The sequence below is a fragment of the Podarcis pityusensis genome, assembly GCF_964106645.2.
Source record: "Podarcis pityusensis genome assembly, chromosome: W".
Taxonomy (NCBI): Eukaryota; Metazoa; Chordata; class Lepidosauria; order Squamata; family Lacertidae; genus Podarcis; species Podarcis pityusensis.
This window is the reverse complement of record NC_138045.1, coordinates 8148104-8168768: the sequence shown is the minus strand read 5'-3', so window position 1 is coordinate 8168768 and position 20665 is coordinate 8148104. Positions and strand designations below refer to the sequence as shown.

General features: G+C 48.8%; 1 pseudogene across 1 annotated transcript; it reads left to right on the top strand.

Annotated features, from left to right (window-relative positions):
* Positions 1 to 5687: 5687 nt before the first annotated feature.
* On the top strand, positions 5688 to 6313 carry LOC308467776 (E3 ubiquitin-protein ligase RNF4 pseudogene; annotated as a pseudogene). The gene has a single exon. The product of its transcript is annotated as an E3 ubiquitin-protein ligase RNF4 pseudogene (transcript).
* The last annotated feature ends 14352 nt before the right edge of the window (positions 6314 to 20665 follow it).

Genomic DNA, 20665 nt, shown 5'->3' with positions numbered 1-20665 from the left:
TAGAATAGTCATCCACTAGGATCAAACAGTACTTGTTGTGGGAGACACTTGGTGGAAAAGGACCAGTTACATCAGCATGAATCAACTCCAGTGGTTTTTTGGTTTCTCTCTGGCTTGCTCTTGCTACTGGGCAAGCCCTGCTTTTAACCTCCTTGCAGATATTGCAGTCTAAGTAATTATCACAACTTTTTATGTTTTTCATCCCCCCCACACAACTCCAGTGTTTTGTTCAGCACCTTAAAGCTAGCATGAGCCAGACGCCTATGCAGGAGATGAATACACATATCATGGGTTGGGACATTTTGCACATTCGCAACCTTAGACTCACACTGCAGTACATACATATTAGTTCTAAGGTTAGCATTTGCCAACACTGCCCCATTTTGCTTTATCTGGCACTGATCTCCCACAAAGTTTACTTCAAAGCCTGCTTTTGCCAAGTCTGGAATACTCAGGAGATTGTTCTGTAAACTAGGCACACACAACACATTCCTGAATGTGTGTCCCAGCTGTGGGAACACAACCTCCCCCTCACAAACCACATTAGCTTTCTGGCCCGTAGCAAGACACATGTTTTTGTTTGAAGCCCTAGCATCAGTTAGCAATCCTTTTCTTTTACAAAAGGTTTGAGAAGCTCCACTGTCCAGAACCCACAGCTCTTCATTTTCTTGACCATCTGCAGACACCCAAGCGTTAGACTCTCTCTGCTGCCTCCTGTGCTTCTGCTGTTTTTGTTGTTTTCTCGGGCAGTCCCACAGCAGATGTCCACTGGACTTGCAGCAAAAACACCTTTTTACTTTGTTGACCACCGGCTGGTCTGCAGCAGCTCCTCCTGGCTCCCGACACCTCTGCTCTTCCCGGCTGTTGTTCCCTCTGGGATGCTCCAACAGCTGGGCTGAGGTCATCTTTCGCTCTGCACGCCTGTCCTCCTCTGCATACAACCATCCAGTAACATATTCCAGAGTCAGCTTATCAGTCTCTACAGACTCGAGGGAATTGACCAGCATATCATAGCTGTCATCAAGGGAACTCAGGACTATAAAGACTTTGTCCTCTTCCCCCACAGGCCTCCCTCTTAAGGCTAGCTCCTGGAAACATCCTTTAGGAATTTTAGGTGGTTCACCAGGGAGTCCCCCGGTTTCTTCCGACACCGGTACAGTCTCCTGGTCAATGTCATCAGTGAGCCAGCTGTCTCTCGCACATGGACAGCCTTGAGCGCATTCCACGCCTCACTTGCCATCACCTTATCAGCTATGTAGACTAGCTGGCTGTCGTCCACTCCAAGAATGATCGTAGCCAAAGCTTTCTCATCCTTTTCTAGCTGGGCCTCTGCTAGTGCCAGCTTTTCATCGTCGTCCTCATCCTCCTCAGGGGGCTGCGGTGGAGTTTCCACCACCTTCCACAGGCCCTCACGCTTGAGGAAGTGTTGCATGCGGACCGACCAGATGCTGTAGTTCGTGGCCGTCAGCTTCTCCAGCAGCACGGCAGTTCTGGACTGCTCCATCCCTGCAGCTCACCTCCAGCACCCACGGCTAGATAACTGCCACCTGTACTCTTGCGCAGCTGGAGCGTGCTGGGCCCATAACCCTGTCGCGAATTCCTCGCGGCGCTTTTAGCAGAAACGCTCAGAGTCCCAGGGTTTTCCAGTGCAGTCTTTTTAATGTGAGCTATATACAGGTATTTACAAAAACAGTCCATACAGAGTACCTGCTCCTTAAGGCAAACGAATACTCTCCACCACAGCACCACCATACCACAGCACAACCACCACAACCACAGTTACTGTTGAACAGGCTTTCCTTTTTAAAACAGGTGATAGCCAATCACATTAATCACACTCCTGCTGAGTCACTCTGACCCAGCACTTCACAGAGTATTGCATCATCCTGTTGAAGCCTGCAGACTTACTCAGTATCCTGCGAATCCCAACAGTTTGCCCACAAATCTTTCCCTATAGACCAATATTTGCATTCTTCTTGAACATTCTCCACAGTTTGAGGAAGTTCCAGGCAGCTGTAAAAGTTATAAACAGTTCCATGAAGTTTTTAAAAGTGCTCATGGTTATGAGTAGTAACGTTACATATACGATGTTTCCAACTTTTCATTTTGGGGCGACCTTTTTCCATAACTGAGAATACTTAGTCCCTCTTCCAGTGTTTCTAAGCAAAAGTGCATCCCTTTATGATACAGGAAACTGTTTTGGGGGAAGAAGAAAAAAGTCAACAAGTTGCACCCCTAGTGCCCACACAAACACACAGACACGCCTTCTTGGCACTGCCTGCTTTCATCCACATGCCTTGGGATATGTGTGAGGGTGCTTCTGAGCATGTACAAAGTACCCCCCATACACGAAAACCCTGTCTCCACCAGCTTATCACACAGCTCACCCATGAGCATGCCTGAGTCTGGATGTGCAACTGGAGAGGGTGAGAAAAACAGTCACCCTGAACCAAATTTGAAAATTGCAATGGATAGAGAGGGGGGGAAGGATTAGATTCTCAATTATACTCTCTATTGCTTCATGTAGGTTATCAATGGAACCCCTGAAAAAGATATGGCACACAAATGATTCCCAAGGATGGGAATAAAATCTGCTTCCAGATTTCTTTGGGGAAACTCCTTGAAACTCTTGCACAGATGGGAGAGCAGGAGCTGGTCGCTCGCGCATGCGCCTGGCAGGGACCTGGCCTCGTCGTGAGCAGCAGAGCTTCCCGCCGTGGGGCTCACGGCGGACTCCCGAGAAGGGCACGGAGGCTGCAGCGCCTGCTGTCGCTTACTCCAAAGTAAGTGTGTACGCACTTACCTGGGACTAGTTGGCCCGATCTGACTCAATGCACTTACTTCTGAGTAGACATTTAGGGGAGGGGGTGAAATGTTGCGTCTGCCTGTTGCGCCAACAAGGAGAGGGCACTTTCTTGCAGGAAAATCGCCAGGAAAGTGTTGTTCTTATTACACCTGTTGCTTGAGAGAACTGCCAGCACGGCAAGGAGGCAAGGTGCGCGCCCAAAGGGCGGCAGACCCGTGTATGGCTGCGCGTGTGTGAATGTGAAGTTGTGTGCAGTGGGCGAGAGACGAGACCTGCAGCCAGGGAGAAAGTGTGGTTCCCACAGGCTTTCTCATGGGAAGCGGGCAAGGCAGGGAAGAGGCGCTTGCCCTCCGAGGCTGCAGCAGGACATGATACAAGAGCGAGCGCGCAAGAGGCGTGAGCCACCCGTGCACACCAGGCACAGATGGCAGCAGCGGCTCCCTCCGAAAGCGAGGGGCGGGGATTCGTCTTCTGAGGGTATAGGCAGCAAGGAGCCAAAGACAGCTCCCGAGCGTGCAAAGGGAAGGCAGTGTGGTGTGGCGGTTAGAGAGCTGAACGTGGGGGCCGACCTGATCTTACTCAGAGCAGAGCCACGGACATTACGGGACACAGAGAGAGTTTGGTGAGAGCCTGCAGTTCTATGATTCTTTGAGAGCAGGAGAAGGACTTTTCCCTACCCGCTTTCTCAATGCCATCCATCATTTTTTTAAAAAATATCTTATATCTATAAAAACATATCGGTTCCAACAGTCATACAACAGATCTTCTCATCTTATACAATATTTTAGACTTCCGTCAACACCTCTGATGATTTCCCATTCTTTATCACTTATTCTGCATTTCTTAATTTCTAGATTACATTTAATTATCCTCAACTAATAATGCTTTTCATAGTCTTTCTTGCAGTATTTCAAACTATCCACCTTACCAAACTTCTAGCAGTCCTACTAGCGTAATCTGTTCATCACAATTACTTTTCAAATAGTTCATATATTTACTCCAGTCTTCTATGAATCTCTGATCCCGCAGGTTTCGAATCCTTCCTGTTAATTTATCTAATTCTGCATAGTCCATCAACTTCACCCTCCATTCTTCTTTCGTTGGTAGTTCTTCTTGCTTCCATTTTTGTGCCAATAATATTCTTGCTGCAGTCATTGCATATAAAAACAATTTACAATCCTGTCTATTAATATCATCTCCTACAATGCCAAGTAAAAATGCTTCTGGTTTCTTAATCAATGTATATTTCAACATCTTTTTCATCTCATTATATATCATTTCCCGGAAGCTTTTCACTTTTTTACATTCCCACCACATGTGATAAAAAGGTCCTTCCTTTTCTTTACATTTCCAACATTTATTACTTATTTTATACATTTTAGCTAATTTTACTGGGGTGATATAACACCTATACATCATTTTCATCACATTTTCTTTCAAAGCATTGCATGCAGTAAATTTTAATCCTTCCTTCCACAGTTTCCCCCAAACTGGGAGCCAATGTAGGTCTTTCAAGACCAGTGTTATGTGGTCTCGGCAGCCGCTCCCAGTCACCAGTCTAGCTGCCACGTTCTGGATTAATTGCAGTTTCTGAGTCACCTTCAAAGGTAGCCCCATGTAGAGCACATGGCAGTAGTCCAAGCGGGAGATAACTAGAGCATGCACCACTCTGGCGAGACAGTCTGCAGGCAGGGAGGGTCTCATCCTGCGTACCAGATGGAGCTGGTAAACAGCTGCCCTGGACACAGAATTGACCTGCGCCTCCGTGGACAGCTGAAGGAGAAAAATAATCATTTCCTTAATAACAATTTAAATAGCGTATTTAACTAAAACAATAAAATTATAGCATATGTATCCATGTTTGTTAACTGATGTGGTTAAACGTGGGTTTTTTTTTGTTAAAAAACCCAAAAAAAACTTAGACTGAGTTTTAGCACACATGAAAGACTTAAAACAAATACTTCTTTCCTGATGAATAGCCTTTGGACTATAATGTAACTTAAATAGAAAACTATCTTTAGAAAGATCTTTCCTCCAAAAGCATTTTATTTTAAAAATCCAATTTAAATAAAAAACAGATTTTTTAATTATTCTTTTTTAAATCATTGATTTTTATCCACCCTGTTGGGTGTACACATTGAATGTGTCATACCTGGAAAATACCTCTTGCAAGAGCAGCCATAGGAGGTGCGCTCTAGTAGAGGCAACTCCAATGAATTTCATTTAAGATTTCCCATCGTCCTCAGCTTGGCTATGTGCCCTGGTTCTTCTTGAAGAAGAGACATTCATCATGAGTTCTTCCCTTCTCCTTATCAGACTCTTGTATAAAGAGGACTGTCAAGGTAGGGAAAGATGCTCCACCTCGTAATAATCCTAATTGTTTTAGCTAATCTCTTGGCTGAAAGATAGAAAACTAATAGTTGTGTGCCTGCTTCTTAGCCTAATCCTGTTTCTTCCCACGTGAATGCAGTTCTATAGAGTAACACGAAAGACACCCTAACTCAGGCTTCCTCAACCTCGGCCCTTCCAATGTTTTGAGACGACAATTCCCATCCTCCCTGACCACTGGTCCTGCTGGCTAGGGATCATGGGAGTTGTAGGCCAAAAACATCTGGAGGGCCGAGGTTGAGGAAGCCTGCCCTAACTCCTCAAGATGTTGAACTTGCTCCAGCTTCGGAGTACCTGCTATAAAAGAGACAACGCTAAGAAAGTCACGGTGCTCCAAAGCGTCACCAGTTGCATCAAGTTGCTTTAGAGAGAGCATTCATGATCATCCTTATCACATTACAGAATTGCTTGGCGACTAAGCAGGGAACAGCACACGGAGATAAAGGGTGAAGCAAGTACTCTGCAGCCTGTGCCTCTCCCATCCCTGTGCATCATGAGTTCAACAAGTACAGAATGTAATGCAACCCAGCACAGCAAAAGCAAGAGGGGCAGTCGCAACACCTCCGCAAGACCTCCTCATACTCTGGACAAGATGATGGTGGGAACTGCTTCTGAACCCTGTATCCCCTCCTCCTCCTCTCCCTGCCACACAGCCTTAATGATAGAAGTATGGATGTGGAAGTAGTTGACCTCACTTGCGAAATTTCAGAACCTATAGTTGTTGATCTTACGCAAGACGATTCTCTTGTGCTAGTTGGAGAGAGTGGGCAGCAGCCCAATAGAGAGTTCAGACCTCAACCATTGTCTGACAGCCTCATATTTAGTGGTGGTGGTGGTGGTGATGATAGCAGACACACACAGAGTGGTGCTCTTGCCACTAGAAAGCTCCCCAGAGAAGTGGGAAGGAGGGAATTTGCAAGATCCTCAGGCACTTTGAGTTGTGGAATTTGCATAGACAGCTTTGCAGAGATTGTGCAAAGCGGACGGCTTATAGTGTCAACAACATGGGGCCACATCTTCTGTAGTCAGTGCCTCAGCAATTTTCTTAGGTATGCTAACTTTTGCCCAATTTGTAGGAGGCATCTCACTCCAAAGGAGTATCATCCAATTTATATGTGAAGACATGGGTGTTCCTGAACACAGTCTAATGTGGCCTTCATAAACATGAGTGAACTCCAAAGAACACACCAAGTACAGTATATATGACTTCAATATGACAGTTAGCAATTTCACGTTTTTTTCCAGTTGGCCTCCTTGTAGTCCAGTTGTACTGTTTCAGCTTCGTTTTGCTTTAAGGTTTTTGCAGCTCACATTTTTTGAGGTCTGTAGACGTTTGAAGAACAGCTTGGAGGATATGTCTGCTGCTGCCACATTGCTTTGTGCCGATATCTCATTTCTGTTCTAGTTCTGTTGCTGCTTTGAGAAAAGACTGATGTTGATTAAACTCATCTGTTCAAGACTAGGCTAGTCATAGTCATCTATGATAATACAACCTGCAGCTTCTTTTTGCAATTTGCCTGGTAAAAACCAAAGCCAACCACTCACTGGTGGAAGTCTGTTCCACATCTACTTGTTTTCTAGTGGCAAACCCCTCTTTCTGTTGATGTAGCCCTAATAAAGACCAAGGTTTATACAACACTGTGGCTCATTTCTAACGCTGCATGCATAAATGGTTTATTACAAAGAACTCTTGGTGGTCCGAGTCTTCTCTTGAAGAGAATACAGCCATCATGTTAGATCTGAGCAGCTTTCCCTGTCCAGGCATATGCTTAAGGAGCAATTCATAGTGGAGTCCGTACCAAGGTTGCCACGTGGGGCAGAATCCAATCGAGATGAGCTAAGCCATTTATGTGAAACACTCCTTAAATGGTTGGAAGAGGATAAAGTAATTCTCTGCTTTTGAGAAACGCTTTGCTGTGGGGAAGCTGCACCCATAGGGCCATGTTTCAAGCAGCAAGCATGTAAGACTTGAACCTCGCATGATGAAGTCAACTTGAGTTGCGGTGACTCCCTTTCTCAGCCCTGTCACGTAGTCATAGTGGAACTATGAATGGCTTGACCTGTTGAACTTTGGGATGCTGCTATACTAATAGGTCTAATTGCTTTAAAACGTTTTATGTTGATAACTCTTAAATGAAAGACTTTGTCTTAAATGTATAAAAAATGCCTTCCAGTAGCACCTTAAGGTAAAGGTAAAGGTACCCCTGCCCGTACGGGCCAGTCTTGACAGACTCTAGGGTTGTGCGCTCATCTCACTCTAGAGGCCAGGAGCCAGCGCTGTCCGCAGACACTTCCGGGTCACGTGGCCAGCGTGATGAAGCTGCTCTGGCGAACCGGCACCAGAGCAGCACACGGAAACGCCGTTTACCTTCCCGCTATAAAGCGGTACCTATTTATCTACTTGCACTTAAGGGTGCTTTCGAACTGCTAGGTGGGCAGGAGCTGGGACCGAATGACGGGAGCTCAACCTGCCGCGGGGATTCGAACCGCTGACCATGCGATTGGCAAGTCCTAGGTGCTGAGGTTTTACCCACAGCGCCACCCGCGTCCCTATCCAGTAGCACCTTAAGAGACCAACTAAGTTTGTTCTTGGTATGAGCTCTCATGTGCATGCACACTTCTTCAGATACATGAGCACACAAAAGCTCATACCAATCACAAACTTAGTTGGTCTCTAAGGTGCTACTGGAAGGCATTTTTTTATTTTGTTTCGACTACGGCAGACCAACACGGCTACCTACATGTATCTTAAATGTATGCCAGCCAATCTTCCGTTGGTAGAAAACATGGGCTAGCCAGCTAATCAGCAGCATCTCACCAGGCCTTAATCGGCTGCGGTGAGTCTCATAATATTTCCCCCCATGTTTCTTGTTTATTCGATTTTAAGGAGTCTCGTAACATAGTGAAACCTCACCCGTGACAGCTTGGAGGGCCAGTGTTACGCTTCCAGTTCAGCACTGGATTGAACATCTTTTTAAAAAGGGAGGCTTCCTTAGTCTCCCCGCAGCCTGCTGCAGGGGCCTAGCTGCACACACCCCATATTAGACTTGCACATAGCCTGACAATCATGTGGCATGGTTAGGACTTCCACAGATGGCATTGTCTCCGGGAACATGGGCTGTGGGGATCAAATCCTCTGTGCAAATGCGTCTGGTGTTACCAGAACCCATATGCACCCCCAGCTTTCGAGGGGAGCTTAAGACAGAGTGCTCAACGGAAGGTCATTTCCATTCATCCCTACCATCACCGTTTCTGTTCTGTTTGCACAGGCACTCTTACTGAAGAACAAATGACACTTTGCCCAGGGAGGGACCTTGGTAATATGGTGCCCTCCTGGTGCCTTCCAAAAGCCAGGCAGGGGAGGGGTCAGGCTTGGGGAAGGATGCACAAGGCTCTGGTGGGGTCCTAGAGCCCTCTCATCTCATTCCCAAAGCTGGGAGAGTGCTAACTAGGCTTGGGGAAGGAGGCAGGAAGGCTCCCTTCTGGCCCCCACATCCTGTGCAGGGGAAGAGCTTCACTGCCCTAAATCCACCTCTGCTTTGCCTCGTGTTTCAGTTACCAGGAAGGCATTTTACCCATTGGAGAAAGTTGCACAATGTATTTTGGAGGTCACTTCTTTGAGTCGTGATGGGAAAAACTGAATTCCTGTGCAGAATCCTTAATGCGCACCAAACTGGAGGGGTACAGCAAGCACTACTGTTGGGCGATGCTGTATGGAACCTAACACTTCACCAGTCTAGTCGTTGCATAAAAGTTCCAGCAAAACTATGTGTTCGGGTGCCTCGACCCTTACACAGTTTCCTGAATCCTTGCAGTGATCGTTTTTTTGGGGGGTGGGGGTGAGTTGTCTGGTGGCAGATGAAAAACGGCACCCAAGTTAGCAAAATGCAGTAACCAAAACTACATCTGCATAATGGACTGTTCTTGACGGTAGGCAGCAATTGCCATGTGATACCATGACAAGGATAGGAGAATATTTAGCAAGTGAGTCAGAGCTTACAGTTGCCATATTCAGATGGGTTATTACATGCTCTTGTTTGACTTGAGACTGGACACCTCCCCCACAGGACACTACACTATTACTTTTGGGGTACATAAATAACAGGTGGAATAATTGGCAAAATTCTCTGCTAGGTTTTGTGACCTCTGCCATTTCTCAAGGACAGGGTCACAGACATCTGAACACAATTTGTTACGCAGATTGATTTATTGCTCAGATAAGCGTCCGGCACGCTTCCCATCGTGCAGCTCTGGCAGGCCTCTGCATTCCAAAGTCCACATTCCTGAGCAAAGCAGAGATCAACAGCGGCAAGAGAAAGACTGCAAAAAACTCCAGAGCATTCTTCAGTGTGCTTAAATAAAGTCCACTCAGGATCTTAGCAGCTAAAAGCAGTTTTATTTACAGCAGACTATCCATTATCTATCACAGCGAACAGCATCGTGAAAACACGTCCTCTCTCCTCAAAAGCGAAAGTAGAGAGAAAGAACAAAGGCTCTCGGCTCTCGGAAATGACGAACCTCCCCCCTCCCAACAGTAGGCAGGGCGTACACTCTGAGCTGTTTAACCCTGTAAGCTCAGGTTCTCCTCACACCCCCTCTCGCCCTGCGCTACTGTGGGGAAAGTAAGTACAGAACTTACCCCCAACTCCAAACCACCACAAAACTCCCCATGACGCTGGAAGCTTAAAGGTTTGGTAAATCCATCGGCCAAGTTACTGTGACTGGCACAGTACTTCAGCCATATCAAACCTGACTGAACACTCTGACACACATCTTGGAAACGTATGTCCAGATGCTTGGTTCTGGCCTTAAATTGCGCAGATTCAGCCAATTTCAAACAGGGTTGATTGTCTTCCCGAACCTTGATGGGCAAGCTACAATCCCCATAGATCTCTTGCACCAAGCATCTATAGAACTCTAGTCCCCGGCACAAATCTGACAGTGCACTGAATTCAGCCTCAGTAGAAGACAGCGCAATGAGACATTGCTTCCGGGACTTCCACCCAACTAGTGACTTCCCAAACTTTACCACCAACCCAGACACAGACTTGCGGTCCTGCAAATTCGCCCAGTCACTGTCCACATAGCATGTGAGCTTCGCCTCACCTTCAGCTGGCAGCTTAAGACAGAAGTCTTTGTTATGCTGCAGGTAGCGCAGTACCCGCTTGATACCGTGCCAAGCACTCACACTGGGCTTTGACGCTTCCCTACTTAGCAGGTTGGTAGCAAAGGCAATGTCTGGTCTGCTCCATTGGGACAGATACAACAGACTACCTAGAGCTGACTGAAAGAGCTCAGCATTCTCAAACTCAGCACTTTCTGCTTGCTGGCTATCTTTCACGAAGTTCGTCTCCATGGGTGTCCGAACTCCTGCACAATCGGACATTCTGAACTTCTCAAGCAACTGCTCAATCTTGCCTTTCTGACTGAGCAAGAAGCTACCATCCTCAGTTCTCGCTATCTGGATGCCTAGGTAGATCTTTACTGCACCCAGGTTCTTGAGCTGAAACCGTTTCCCAAGCTCTTTGGCAAACTTCTGCACCTGTTTGTCTGCCTTTCCAACATGGATGATGTCATCAACGTAAAATAACACCAGTTCCTGTGAGTCTCCTGATCCTCTAAGGAACAGGCAACTGTCAGCAAGACTCTTCCTGAAACCTAGCTTCTCCAAAGCTTCATTCAGGCACAAGTTCCAATTCCTGGCCGACTGCTTCAGGCCGTAAATTGACTTGTGAAGTTTCCACACAGTACCTTGCTCATTGCCCTCAAACCCTGGAGGAGGAAGCATGTACAGATCCTCCTGGAGGTCTGAGTTCAAGTAAGCAACATCCACATCAAAGTGATGCACCAGCAAACCTCTTTGTGCAGCAATGGCCAAGACCAAGCGTAGAGATTCACTCCTACAGGTGGGGGCATAAATTTCCGTATAATGCAACCCCCTGCGCTGCGTGAATCCTCTCGCCACTAATCTGGCCTTATACTGCGGTTCTCCTGTCGCTGTGGGCTTAAGACGGTAAACCCAGCGGCTACCCACTGCCTTTTCACCCACCGGCAACTTCGTGAGGGAGAACACACCTAGCGACTCCATTGAGTTCATCTCCTTCTGCATCGCCTCATGCCATTTCCTGGCTTCTTCCTGAGGCAGTTTCTGAACATCCTCAAAACTCTCGGGTTCACACTGTGCCATTCCGACCCACACGCTAGTGACGGCAAACCTTTCAGGAGGTTTCCCCTTGGTCGTCCGTGTTGAACGGCGCAGCACTACTTCAGGAACCCCCTCTGACTCACTAGGGCCAGCCAGAACGTCCTTGGCATCAGAGAGCTCCCCCTCTGACTTACTGCGTCTTCTGGACTTCTCAGCCGAACCTGTGGGGGGAGATGGAGCACTGCGTTGCTCAATCTTCACAGCCTTGGGAGAAGTTCTCCCCTCTGCCTGCACTGGGTCTGGACTCTGAGCCTCAGTAGCAGGCTCAACCTCTTCCTCTCCTTCATCAGCAGAGTCTAGCAGACTCTCTGACAGGATGTCAGGGTTCCCATGTATCCTTGCCCAGCCACTCTGCTCACAGAATTCAGCACTGTTGCTGAGCAGAATCCTGGACTGATTCCCTGACGGATACGCAAACCTCCACCCCTTGGTCCCTGGCTCATACCCACAAAAAATCATCTTTTGGGACTTGGGTTCACCTTTCTTGCGTTTGGCCTTTGGTATGAGGACCCAAGCCTCACAGCCAAAAACGCGGAAGTAGTGCACTTTCGGTTTCGTTCCATGCAGCAAGAAGTACGGTGTGTCACCTACCACTGAATTGAACGACCTGTTCAGAATAAAGTTGGCCGTTCGCCAAGCCTCCCCCCCAAAAACGCTGTGGGAGCCCGGCATAAAACAAAAGAGCTGCAGACATCTCCCCTAGAGTCCTGTTTCTGCGTTCCGCGATCCCATTCTGTTGGGGACTGTGTGGAGAAGTCAACCTGTGTTGAATCCCCTTTTTGCGGAAGAAACTTTGCAGTGCAGACCCGGTGAACTCCCCACCGTGATCGCTCTGAAACTTTTGCACCCGTATGGAAAACTGCAGTTCCACAGCCGCAATCCAGTCTTTGATTAGCGGCGCAGCTTCATTTTTGTGTCAAAGCGTGAAGGGCCAGGAGTTCCTCGTATGGTCATCAATCAGAACCAGCGCAAATTTGGCTCCGCCCATACTGCTCACAGAAAACGGACCAGACAAATCTGCATGAATTAACTGAAAAGCCCTAGTGGTCACCCTCTCAGACCTAGGGTATGTGCACGTTTTCACCTTTGCGGACTTGCACGCTCTGCAATCTAGAAACTTAGCACCCTTTTTTGCACCCTTGCGTACACTCTGGGATCTTCTTCACTGACCCCCAGGACACGTGTGCCATGCGTCGGTGCCAGAGGTGAGCACACGCATCATGAACTGGAACATTGGCACACTGTGCTTGAGCCTCCTCCGTGTCATCTGGACCTGCAAAAGAAGCATTTATCACAAACAACCTGTCTTTACATTCAACACTGACTAGGTGCTGTCCATTCTTAGAAATAGAACACTTATTGTTCTCAAAACACACTCTGTAGTTCTCAGCAAGAAGTGCACTGACAGACAGCAACACGCAAGACAGTCCTGAAACCACAAAACCTGGATTGAATCCTGCAAGAAAGAACAAAACAGTGAGCCAGTCTGCGTGAGTGGGTGTCGAGTCCCATCTGCTAAACAGACAGTCTTCCCAGAAGTTACAGAGGTGCAGTTCTCCAGGATTCCTGCACATGGCACTAGGTGATGCGACGCTCCACTGTCTATGACAAAAGCCAGCACAGCATCCTGTTGACAACTCTTGACTACAGCCATAGAGGCTGCCAAATGTTTACGTTCAGTGTCTCTGCCAGCTGCCTTTGGCTTGCCTTTCCCACGCTTTGAAGAAGAGCCCTTTATCTGGTTGCTACGGGAGACGGCCTTCGGCTGCTCCTGTGCCTCCACTGGACATTCTCTCACCAGATGGGAGGGGGAGCCACAGCGATAACAGCGATGACACGTAGCAACAGCTCTCCCAGCTCCCTCTTCAGCCATTCCTTTGTTCCCAGCACCCCCAACTTTGGGTGCACAGCCTGGGCCTGCACGCTCCCCAGCACTCTGGTTGTAGGCCTCAACATCACACAGCCCCTCGGAGACAAAGCAGCTACTCCCAGCTGTAACTTCAGGAACATGGCCAGCAGCCCCCTCTGGGCTCTCAGCTTCCTGCCTGCTCTCGGCTTTCTCCCGGCCCTGGGCTCCTGCTGAGCTCTCACACAGACTCCTCAGCACCTGCCAGGCGGCCTGAGCCGACTCAACACCCTCCAGGTGGGGCAACAGCATAGCGTCCACGCTTGCTCTCAACATGCAGAGCTCCCTTTGCATTCTCTGCTCTCTATCTTCCAGCAAAGCAGCCTCCAGGTCTGCTCCGCCATCTTCAGCAGCAACTGGCATGGGTGGGGCCGGCTCCTTCTGGGCTATACTCCAGAACCCTGTGGCCAAAAATCACCCCCTTACTCTTCTAACCCAGATATCCCAGGACTGGGTTGTGAGCTTTTCAAACGGGACATCATAAAAGTCCTGGAGCTCAGCCATCTCCTCCCCCAGTGCTCCCATTGGGGCTTTGAAGTACTCACGCGTACCAGCCAGCTTCAACGGAGAGGCCTCCAGTGGTTCTTTGCAGCACACAGCATTGCAGCCAGCCTCCCTGCTTTTCTCCCAGGCAAAGCCTCAAAGCAGGTCTTTTTCCTTCCGGCAGCAAAACAGCAGCTTCTCAGGTTTCTCAGCCTTTTTAAGCACACAGCACTTCAAAGCAGGCTTCCTCTAATTGCAATAACTGTCTCCCATAACCTGTTACGCAGATTGATTTATTGCTCAGATAAGCGTCCGGCACGCTTCCCATCGTGCAGCTCTGGCAGGCCTCTGCATTCCAAAGTCCACATTCATGAGCAAAGCAGAGATCAACAGCGGCAAGAGAAAGACTGCAAAAAACTCCAGAGCATTCTTCAGTGTGCTTAAATAAAGTCCACTCAGGATCTTAGCAGCTAAAAGCAGTTTTATTTACAGCAGACTATCCATTATCTATCACAGCGAACAGCATCGTGAAAACACGTCCTCTCTCCTCAAAAGCGAAAGTAGAGAGAAAGAACAAAGGCTTGAGGCTCTCGGAAATGACGAACCTCCCCCCTCCCAACAGTAGGCAGGGCGTACACTCTGAGCTGTTTAACCCTGTAAGCTCAGGTTCTCCTCACACAATTGACCTGCATTTAATAAGAAATGAGTTCTTAAAGGACTGTCAGCGTTTATTTGTGGTTTTCCTTTGGTGATGTAGATATAATTCATGTTTGTGAGGTGCCCCCTCCCTTTTTACGTGCTCCTGGCTCCTAGTCAAGTAACCAGTTCATGTTCTGTAATTCACACAGAAATCTTCAGCACCACAGGCCAGGTGTATCTGGTACTGAACACTTTTTGCCTGAACAGATTTCAGAAAAACACAACAGTTCTTGGTATTCAACATTACCTGTTGAGTTACTCTACTCTGAATCATGGTGAGTGCAAGGGTGTTGTAATCTATGTATTCACACATCACCATCGACTTTCTGACTTATGGTTGCAAGATGCTTGTGACCATTGCTTCATTTCTCCCCCTTTGCTCCTGGCACAAATAGGATAAACAAACCTGGAAGCTTTGTTTTCCCCATTACATCTGGTCATGGTTTGTTGCTCCCTAACAAGCCACAGTCAGCAGGCCAGCCATAAGCAGGGACTTCAGATTGGCTGGCAATTGTTGCTTATTATGATAAGGCCACAGTCCCGGGTTCAGACGTGATGTGGTGCCAAGGCCTTGTGCTTTGCTTCTCCTGCTTGCTCCAAGAGAGAACAGCATGAGGAGCAATTGGGCAGCATGCGCTACATAATGCATTATAAAATTACTTCTGATGGCCGCTGTATGTTTACAGCGTCTAGGAAGCTGCTTTGTATGCAATCAATCACAGTCTTCACTTAGACTAATCTGCATAATAACAAATCACCATTTCGCAGGGAATGCATGTTTTAATGCTCCCTAATGGCAAACTCCTTGCTTGTAGAAATATCTTTTTAAATCCTATCCAAATGGCATGTCCTTGTCTCAGCTCCTGAATTACCATTACCGAAATGTAGATCTAGGAAATTTCCACTTCCTGCCTACCTTGGGAAAGATCGCGCGCCTATTTATGACCTTTAGGTCATCAGCCCTCCCATCTCGACTCATGGAGATAAAGGATACTCTATGGTGGTTCCACTCTCTCCGCCCAGTGAGGGTATTTAAGGACGAAACAAGGAGGCAATTGGTTCCTTGCATAGAGTCAAAGCTAATGCGGACAAGGGAAAGCAAGCTTAACACTAGAAATACTAACTGCCCGAAGGAAGAAAAGAATTCTGTAAGCCTAGATTTGCAAGACCTGAAGAAGAGGCTAATGAGTATAAAGACTGAGATTTCTACCCAAAATATAAGGTCAGTAGAGCCTAGAGCACAATATTTAAAGAGGTCCAACAGCTCCTTATCCCATAGAAAGACATCAGTGCAACTCCCTGTTTCCTTTTCAAGCGACACCGAAGTAGATGAGGAATTTGGCGCCTCCGACATTTCTATGGCAACAACACCTAAAGAACTCTACGTTGCTGACAATCTGGAGAAATCCAGCACCCAATCTACATCTGGACCTTTGCCTAATGTTCCAAAAAATTATCAGAATGATCAACCTTCTCTACTGTACTCCTGGCGAGACAGGATGCACAGATCTTCCAAACTCGAAGCTGGCTCTTTGTTGGCCAGTGACCCACATTTTATAGCACATGCCTCATTAATACTCCCACAGCCACAGATAGAACCAACAGTCCTCCAATCAATCCAGGAGGGAGAGGGGGATTGACAGTTAACAAAACACCGTGGGACCGCCCTCCCCGCTTGGGTTGCAGTTGGTTGGGTTTTATCTTCTAGAGATACTTACCCTATCAAACCTTCACCTCTTCCCCTTACCATTTTGACCCAGGAGTCCTGGCCCAGGGATGACTTGTCAGTGAGGGGATGTTACCCCTCTATTGGGGAGGCTAGTATGGGGTCTGGGATTCCCACTATTGAAGGGCTGGGGAGGAATGGCGGTGGGGCTAGATATCACTATCGGCAAAAGGGTTTTGATATGCAGTGATGCTCAAACCCCTTCCAATCTACGTCCCATCCCAAGGGACGAGGGTAGGGCGAGCAGGGATTACCCACCTCCGTCATTGGTGTTGTGCAATGCCAGGTCCATAGGCAACAAAACCGCCACCATGGGTGACTTTTTTGTCTCGCAGGGGATTGACCTGGCTTGCGTGACGGAGACCTGGGTACGGGAAGGCGAAGTAGTCTCCCTACATGAGATAACACCCCCAGGCTTCTCTGTCCTCCATCAATCGCGGACTGTGGGTCGGGGGGGGGGGAGGAGTAGCGTTGTTAATCCCGGAGGATTGCTCTTTCAGAGCTCTGCCAGCACCGGCAATCTCCGGCATTGAATGTGTTGGTCTTGTGTGGGGCACCAAGGAGAGCTTGGCTGTCTAGCTGGTGTACCGACCACCCAGCGCACCGGCAGCCACCCTGTCAGACCTGCTGGAGGTGGCGGCGGGCTGGGCCTTGGCGTTCCCAAGCCTATCGGTTTTGGGAGACTTCAACGTCCATGCCGATGCCGCCCCCTCCTCACAGGCTCTGGACCTAGTGACTTCCATGGCAACACTAGGGCTCTCCCAGTTTGCTTTGGGCCCCACTCATCAAGCAGGCCACACACTGGATCTGATCTTTGGTGCTGGCATAGATGTGATCATGCTCCCCCCTGTGGAAGTGCCATGGTCTGTTCACTACGCTCTGAAAGCCAAGACTGACTTCCCGCTCCTCCCCTGCTCAGGTGGCGAGCCTATTTGGGCTCGTCCGAGAAGGCTGATGGATCCTGATAGATTCCGTCAGGCCTTGCGGGACCCTGCTCCTCCTGGCGACTCATTAGATGACCTTGTCGAGGACTGGAATAACCATCTCTTGGCAGCCATCGATGAGATCTGTGACCCTGTCGAAACCAGGCCCCTTGGTTTACTGAGGTGCTCCGGAAAATGAAGCGGGATCTCAGACGGCTAGAGCGGGTATGGTGACAGACTCGTGACAGAGCTTCAAGAACATCTTATAGGACGCTTATGAAAGCCTATGAGATGGCTATGCAAGCTGCTAAGATATCTTACTTTGCAGCTTCCATTGCATCCGCTAACTCTCGCCCGGCACAACTTTTTAGAATAATTAGGTCGATAATGTCCTTAGGAGGACAACCAAATTTAAGCACAAATTCGACCCACAGCTGTGAGGCATTCGCAAGCTTTTTTGCGGAGAAAGTCCTGTTGCTCCGCCATGACCTCCCTGCCAATTTAGATACAGTGACTGAACTGGAGGCCCCTTGACTGTCTTCGGGTCCAGTGTTCGACCATTTCAATCGGCTACTCCCTGCTGATGTGGATAGATTCCTCCAAGCTGGTAGGCCCACCACCTGCCTCCTCAATCCGTGCCCGTCTTGGCTGATTAGGGCGTGTCCAGATGTTGCACGGACCCCCCTGGTTGAAATTATCAATTTGTCCCTTGGCACGAGGACATTCCCAGGGGACCCGAAGGAAGCAGTGGTGTGTCTGCTCTTAAAGAAAAACTTCACTAGATCCTTTAGACCTATCCAATTACCGGCCAGTTTCAAATCTTCCATATCTGGGTAAGATAATTGAGAGAGCGGTTGCTGATCAGCTTGGTAGGTTTCTGGAGGAAACATCGGCTTTAGGTCCATTTCAGTCCGGGTTCCGTCCTGGTTTCGGGACCGAGACGGCTCTGGTTGCCCTAACAGATGATCTACGTAGACAACTGGATCGAGGCGGGTCAGGACTGCTGATTCTTTTAGATTTGTCAGCAGACTTTGACATGGTCAATCATGATCATCTGGACCACCGCCTTGTCGACGTGGGGATACAGGGCATAGCTGTGCTCTTTTATCTCTGGTCGGGGACAGAGGGTGGTGCTAGGGAGGGAGATGTCGTCGTGCCACTCCTTGGTGTGTGGAGTGCCGCAGGGCGCAATCCTCTCTCCGATGCTTTTTAACATCTTTATGCGCCCCCTTGCCCAGATTATCCAGAGCTTTGGGCTGGGCTGTCACCAATATGCTGATGACACTTAGCTCTACCTGCTGATGGATGGCCGCACCGACTCGGCCCCGGACACACTGAGCAGATGCTTAGAAGCTGTGGCTGGATGGTTTCGTGGGAGCAGATTGAATCTAAATCCTTCGAAGACAGAGGTCCTATGGCTGGGTTGGGATGGCATGGGGATGAGGGACCAACTCCCTTCTCTTGCGGGGGCCCAATTAGTGCCATTGCCTTCTGTTAAGCGTTTGGGTGTAATCCTTGACGCCTCCCTTTCCATGGAGGCGCAGGTTACAGCAACAGCCAAGGCGACATTTTTCCACCTTCGCCGCATCAAGCAGTTGGTCCCTTACCTTTCCCGCCCCGACCTGGCCACAGTGATCCATGCGACGGTCACCTCCAGGCTTGACTACTGTAATTCGCTCTATGCGGGGCTGCCCTTGAAACTCCAGCGGGTGCAGAATGCTGCAGCGAGGCTCCTCACGGGGTCTCTGCCGTGGGAGCATATTCACCCAGTGCTTTTCTAGCTGCACTGGCTCCCGGTGGAGTACAGGGTCAGATTTAAGGTGCTGGTTTTGACCTTTAAAGCCCTTCACGGCTTAAGACCTACAGGACCGCCTCTCCCGGTATGCCCCACGGAGGACCTTAAGGTCCATAAATAGCAACACCCTAGTGGTCCCGGGCCCTAAGGAAGTTAGATTAGCTTCAACCAGAGACAGGGCCTTTTCAACACTGGCTCCGGCTTGGTGGAACGCTCTGTCTCATGAGACCAGGGCCCTGCGGGATCTGATTTCTTTCCGCAGGGCCTGTAAGACAGAGTTGTTCCACCTGGCCTTTGGCTTGGAGCCAATTTGATTCCCTCCCCCTCTTTCTTTTTCCTTTCTCCTCCTGTGATGAGGCCGCATTTTAATGTTTCAATATTTTAATGCTGTATTTTAATCTTGTTTTTAAGTTGTATTCATTCAACTTGTTTTAATTATTGCTTGTTAGCTGCCCTAAGCCTGGCCTTGGCTGGGGAGGGCGGGGTATAAATAAAAATTATTATTATTATTATTATTATTATTATTATCTGGGCACAGATATCCTTGTAATCCTGGTTTCGGCGCTCAAAGTCTTCCATGTGGGCAGCAAGGTGGGAATTGACCATGCAGAAGCTGGTATTGTTGCAGACAAGCCTCACGGCCACACACCCCTTGTTACCCTGCAGGGGCGGAGCAAAGATGGCTGTTAGTGAGCAAGCAGGAAAGAGGGGGAAACTGGTTGGCAGAGATTAGAAAAACAGATAGACAGACAGAAAGATCGACGTAGGGAATTCCGCTGTCAGGGTCTACTCCCCATCTTCCCCATGATGCCTGTGCCCACTGTCTCTCTCATCACTTCCTTGATGCGGCTGAGCTGGTCCTTCCTGACAAAGATGAGCAACATCATTCTGACTAGACGCACCAGCTGCACCTAGAAGATGCAAGGTACTGGGATGTCTACCAGCTCTGTTCATTGCTTGCTGTCCTGGGCCGGTTGGATGCAGATAGGAGTGGCAGGTGGCACCAACTGGGGATCCCCCAAGGGAAGAAGGTTCAGAGCCAGGGAACTGGTGGGGGAACGATGACGCTGAGTCGTCCGAGGGAGAAGAGGGAGCAGACTGTGAGCAAGAGGAGGTGTTGTAAACTGAAGAGGCAGGAGGGCAGGAAGATTCTGTGGCAAGCAGCAGCCCAGAATCCGAGGCAGAAGTGGAGGTTGGAGGCGGGGGTCAAGAGGCAGAGATCAGGCAGGCTGCTGAAGAAGCCAGGGGGTCTCCCCATCCTGCTGCGATCAGCTCCCCTCCCTGCTGGTCTCCCAGAACACAGAGAAATTAAGAGGAGGGAGCAAAGACAGGCAAGGTGTCAGAGTCTCAGGTTGCTTGGGAAGGACCAGGGGGAGGAGGAGACTTCAGAGAGTGGTGGGAGGGTAGCAACCTTCAGCCTTCACAGCTACCTCACTGGGGCAAGATCTGCTGGGAAAGGTTTCTGTGATCACGAGGCCTGCACGGTTTGGGTTTCTTTGAATAAAGAATGTTGGCTTCTTTTGAATAAAACACCACTGACACCAGGTGTTTTTTTCTGGCTGACCTCCTCCTCCTCCTCACTCCAGCTCCTGACAGCTGTCTGGCTGCTGAAGAAATGGGTGGGGTTGGACTTACTTTCTTGTACTTGGACTTGGAACGCAAAGCCTTTTCCACAGCTGTCAGCCACTCTTGCTCCTTTGTCGAGTCCAAGTAGAAGAAAGCCTCTGTGCTCAG